Raw genomic sequence first — 6000 nt, 5'->3', positions numbered from 1 at the left:
ATTGGCTGGGTGACCTCGCGCGCTCTATCAGTTGTGTTTTGGTAACTTCTTGGGCCAATTTTGCCAACTCATTTGATTGTAATTTTATAATCTCAAACAGTTTCCGAGGTCGGTTTTTTGGCATTGTCCAGTTCAGATTTGATAAATTCCTTTTTCGAGTTGATGATCTTTTTGGTATATTCCTTTCTGATCTTTCTGAGGGATTTCAGCTCAGGGGATGATGGGAGTTGTCTCCCTTTTCTTTCTGCACGTCTCAATTTTCGCCTATCTTCGTTCAATATTCCGTTAAACCAAGGGTTTTTAATCTTTTCCGTGACTCTTTTTAATTTGAGTGGTAAGGTGGAGTTGACTATTTGCGATATTGTGGTCATGTAATGGTTCGTTAGATCCGTCACATTCTGCATGTTTTCTGGTAGGATTAGATCTCTTTTGCAGCTTTCCAGTAGAAGATCTATATTCGAGTCTCTGGTTTCTCTTATCCATCTCTTCCTTTTGCTCGATTGAGTGGTTTTTATCTTCTCCTGAGATGATATTAGGAAGGTTATGGAGTGGTGATCTGTCCAGTCTCAGGGTCCTTGAACCAACCCCTAGGATCATCACTATTGACTACAACCAATGTCTATTTTGACCCTAAGGACTAAGAGAGATTCCTGGATATGCTTGGATCATCTACAGAAAACAGGTCTAAAAAACAAAGTAGCACACAACAAGAGGTCCTGGTGTCCGCCTCAACAGGCATCAATATAAATCATTGCCTTTAGCTTTTACTAACAAACCAATTAGGAAGCAGACTGACAAAGATCATAAGTATGATCACCAGCTCCCTCTCAAGGTTAAGGAAATTCAAGTGAAATTTTATTGCACATCCATATAAACTGTCTTCATAGCATTGAGCATTGTTGGCTACATTGTTAGGTCCATGGTCAGGCCCAACTAGTTAGAATTGGTCTTCTATAGTGTACTCCTTGAGCCATTTCAGCCAAAACATCCCATTTCCCAGGTTGTCGTTCAGTGTTGCATACATTACTTAGGTGTTTAGTTGTGTCAATCTGAAGCCCTACACTGGCTGATTCCAGATTCCCTTCTCCAATTATATCCAGTCTATGAGGCAATTACAGCAACTAAAGACAATCAGAAGAAGAAATGGGAGCGGGATGAAAAGAAAGCGTGATCCTATGAATGAGTTATTGGAATTGTCATAGGAGGTCGGTGACTCAGATTCATCTGCCATTCTCTGCTGCCCTCTACTCGCACTGCACTGAACTGTTCAAGCTGCTTCACTTAAACACTTAGGACTGATAACTGAAAAGAAAACCAACATAGCATTTTTGACTGTGACTTATCTTAATAACAAAATCACTTCCAGTACTAAAACATCATTTTTTAACACCTTTTCCTGTGACTCCCCTAATCCATGGATGCAAACATGGAAATGTAGAATTCATCCTGGTAATTAGCATTCAGAACTGAGATGGAAATAAGCCATTGGTTTGTGAGAGTATTATGTATTATGTTTTAATTTTCCCAAATATTTGGTATAACTTTCTCGTTGCTGTGGGTGACCGAGCATCTACGGAACTCGTTCGTAACTTTGCGGTACGCAACTTATCATGGTTGTTAATTTGAACAGACTCTAACTGGTGGACAGTCCTTATAATAAGACAGACTTTTTGATACACTGGCAATTGATCATTTGGAGCTTGTAACCCATCTTTTTCTGTAAGGTCATCTTATATATGGTTGGCGCTGTGGCTTCCTTATAATGTACTCTCCAGTCAACCAGTGATGTTGTGATTAACTCTCGATGCTCATCCGCCTATACTAATTGGGATCTTAATTTTGGATGCCCTACATCATTTTTTCAATGTGATCCGTCTCCAATGCACTGCATACACTGCTTATAGTAACGTCTTGGCGGATCAACATAGCATAACAAACTATATCCATGCCTTGATGAAGTCTCTGTGTGAGACGAAACACGTGTTGGCAATTTACGTGCTGGGAGATCTTTTTTATGAACATTAATAAAGAAAGAATTGATGAAATCTGAAGAGGACTCTTTCTGAATTTACTTTGGACTGTTTGGATCCCTGTTCACATAATAATTGTGCTATGATCTTATCTCTGCTCTCTATGACAGGTAGAGCTTTCCTCTGAGGGCGTATTACTTAAGCCAAGACTTAAATATTCTAGACTGTTAGGTGTGCTGTAATTAGAACCTCATCTCTCAATAGTTCTATTTTGTTTCACATTCGTGTGTACTTACAGCACCTTGAGGTAGTAGGTGCCTTGAGGTTCTTTAGCACCCACTCTTTGTAAGATTTATTCTATTTCTCCAAATATGTCACGCTTCTAATTGTACGTGGAATAATATTGTATCCAAATGAATGGTGCGGACGTTTCCTTTGTGAACACTACTACCTAATATTGCTGTAACATTCTACCTGAGTTGGGGCCAGGATACATACTTTTTTATACCAAAGTAAAATGTCACCAAAGCTTTAAGTTTTATCATTCAACACTTTCAGTGTCATTGGGGAACTATACTACCTTATGCCACAGTATATTCATTGTGCCAACCAAGAAAAGTGTATAGCATCAATCACAAAATGTTCAATTCTCCTATTAAATATGTTCTTGGTATTACCTCTCATCTTTCCTTTTTTCAGTGATATAATTAAGATTGATGCACCCTGTCTCTTGCAGCCAGTATTTTTAACACTGGCGATGGTGCCTTATTTGCAGTCCAAGTCTGCTGTACTTTTACTTTGATACAGGTAATTCTTATTCCTTCTCAATCTTTACAGGTTCCAGTCAAGAGTTTTGGGACCCACTGAGAGAAGACTTAAGGGCCATCATTACAAGTGGCCTATTCTTTTCCAGCTCCTGTGGAAACTATTGTTTTAATAACAATTACCACATGGCTTGTATTTTCCCACAGAAACTTTTCGGCAGCAGAATCCTGACAAATTGTACCAGGAAAAATTACCAGTACATACGTAGTTTAGTGCTTTCAAGCACCATAGTCCGCACATTAAGCCCCATTTTAAAGGGCACAATTTGTAATATGCAATAAATATTTCACCTTTTAAATTCCACTCCTCGCAGTATCAGGTTTTAAAAGGTGTGATAATAATTGCCTTCCCAGTTAAATTACTCGTTTTGAGGACTTTAGTTCAATCCAAGAATGTCTGCTCGTTACACTCTAAGCACAATGGGGTGGTCCAAAATCACCATGTGGCAATTAGTTGATGATAGCAAGAATGCAGGTGCAATGTACCCCAGACTTCTTTGGTGGGACCTGACAGGTTATCCCTTTTGCTTTGCTCTTAGACTGCTCCCTCTCAGAGCATAGGGGTGTACCACCTCATATTTATGTACAGGAATACCACCACAATGTTTCCTTTGCTTGCAGACTTCACATTCATCCCTCTGATGGCAATGATACTTTTCCATTGTGGGCGGGGAGTTTTAGGCCTACAATTTGGTTAGCTACTCAGTGCTAACCATTAGACTATCTTTACTTCCCTGCCTGTCCTTGGCTATAGACTATCACCTTTACCTGCGGGTTATATGGAAGAAGTGGCCTAATTGTATTATAGTATATGCCAATCAGATCTTCTACATGTGGTTATCCTATATCACATTCACTCTCACCCTCCTGTACCAACTACCCACACTGCAACTGATGTACACCATTAATAATCCCATATTAATTATAGCGCGGCGTTACACAATTATGATCTTTCTTGTTGTAAATGGACTGTTAAAGGCATTAGTTGCACTATACCTACTCTTCACAGTTCGTATTATATCCTTGTGGAGGGGACAGATCTGAAAGCATGAAGTACAGTTTGCATGCGTGGTGTGGTGTGGGAAGGTCCCCTCGTAGCCCTGTCTTGCCATCTGACCTGCACCCAGGGAAAATAATCTACCAGCCTTTTCAGAGGCTCTGCTTTTGGCATGCCCGGGTCCTACTCCCGATCTTGAAGGGGTGGTGGACAGCTTTGATGGCTGGATTGGCCGGTGGGTCAGCTCCTGCTCCAAGCCAACCCGCTGTAGTCAACAGCGTTCCTCACCCTCGAAGTCTTGGTTTTCAAATGCTCTCAAGGCTCTGAAACTGGGCTGTAAAAAACAGACGCATTGCTGGCGACTGAATTACTGTCCCGCCGCCAAGTCAACCCTCCGCACAGCTCAGAGGGAGTACTATCTGGCTATTAGGAAAGCCAAAAGTGACTATTACGCTGGGAGGATTGCGCTGGCTAGCAATAACAGCAAGGAGATCTTTGCCATTGTGAAGAGATCACCTTGTCTCTCCCTGCCTCCCAACAATGGTGTGAGGAGCTGTCCTCCTTTTTTGTCGATAAGATATCCAGGATTCAGGACAGCGTGGATTTATATGCCAGTAAACTAGGGATTTCCCCTGTGGTATTTTCTCCTACTCCCAGCATCTCGGCCCCTCGACTTACACTAATTTTGCCGGCGGTGGAACCCGATATCTTGTCCATCTTGAGATCACTAAAGTCAGGCTCTCCTAGGGATCCCCGACCGGCCGAGTGTTAGCCGGGGTGGCCTAGGTGATTTGTCCTGAAACAGTGGCGATCGTCAATCTCTCCCTGTGGACTGCCATTGTTCCCATGCGATGGAAACAGGCTAAATTGCTATCCCTTCTCAAGAAACCCTCGCTGGACCCTTAGGTTCCAGCTAATTATCGGCCTATTTCTCTTCTTCCAGCTTTGGTCAAGGTTTGTGAGAAGGTGGTTTTCCGTTAGCTCATGGCCTTTGTTGAGTCGTCAGGTGCTTTACACCCGGCTCAGTCGGGGTTTAGAGCAACCTATAGCACGGAGACCGCTTTGGTGGAGATGTCAGAGGCTATCAGGGAATGCCTGGAAGGGGGCGGCAGGGCAGCCTTGATTTTACTTGACCTCTCTGCCGCCTTCGATAGGGTGCCTCATCACTTGCTTTTGGCCCGGCTATCGGCCATTGGGATTGGCGGCCTTGCCAGGGAGTGGGTCACCTTTTTTTTTTTAATGGTCGTAGACAGCAGGTTTGCATGGCTCCTTTTTTATCTTCGGTCAGGAAACTCTCGACAAGGGTCCCTCAGAGTTCAACACTGAGCCCTCTGCTTTTTAATATTTATTTGACCCCTTTGGTTTATCTGGCAGAAGAGTTAGGGGCTAAAATCATAGCATATGCAGATGACACCCAGCTGCTATTCACCTGGAAGGGCTCGGATCTGGACATCAACATCGCCCAGACGTGCCTAGCATCCGTATTCCGCTGGCTTGCACAGGCCCACTTAAAGTGCAATGAGGACAAGTCAGTGGTCCTCTTGCATGGCCGGTTTCCACTGGCCTTTGGACAATCCCTGTGGCGGCTGGATTTTCGTTGCCCTAACTCTGAGGGAGGCCCGGCAAAAAACCTAGTGGTGTGGTTTAGTGAGGACCTTCGGTTTTCTGATCATGCCAGGAAACTTACTGGTGTTTGCTTTGGCACCCTCTTGGCCCTGAGAAGGTTCTTTCCTTTGCTCCCCAGAGAGGCCAAAGATACGGTAGCCCGTGCCTTAATTCACTCCCGCCTCGATTATGCCAATGCTCTGTTCATTGGCATTCCGGGGTATTTGCTAAAAAAACTGCAAATCATACAAAATGCCGCAGCTAGACTCCTGTATAACATCTCCAAGAGGTCTAGTGTGCGGCAGCATTTGCGGGATTTGCACTGGCTGCCGGTGGCATAGCGGGTACAATTTAAAGCCCTTATCCTTTCACACAGAGCCCTTCATAGCCAGGGTCCTGTGTACCTGAGGAGGCGCTTTACTCTTTATTTGCCCAATCGATCTCTGCTGTCTGTTGGTTACTCCACGTTTCCGCAGATCACGTGTGGGGTGCCAGTCGCTCTCTGTCAAAACTGCAGCGGCCTGGAACGCGCTCCCCTCTGATCTGCAGCTCATGCAAGATTTTGGTATTTTTTACAAAACATCTAAAGGCGTATTTTTTCAGT

Source organism: Lissotriton helveticus, chromosome 12 (assembly GCF_964261635.1).
Source record: "Lissotriton helveticus chromosome 12, aLisHel1.1, whole genome shotgun sequence".
Classification (NCBI taxonomy): domain Eukaryota; kingdom Metazoa; phylum Chordata; class Amphibia; order Caudata; family Salamandridae; genus Lissotriton; species Lissotriton helveticus.
Note: the sequence above shows the minus strand (reverse complement) of the source record.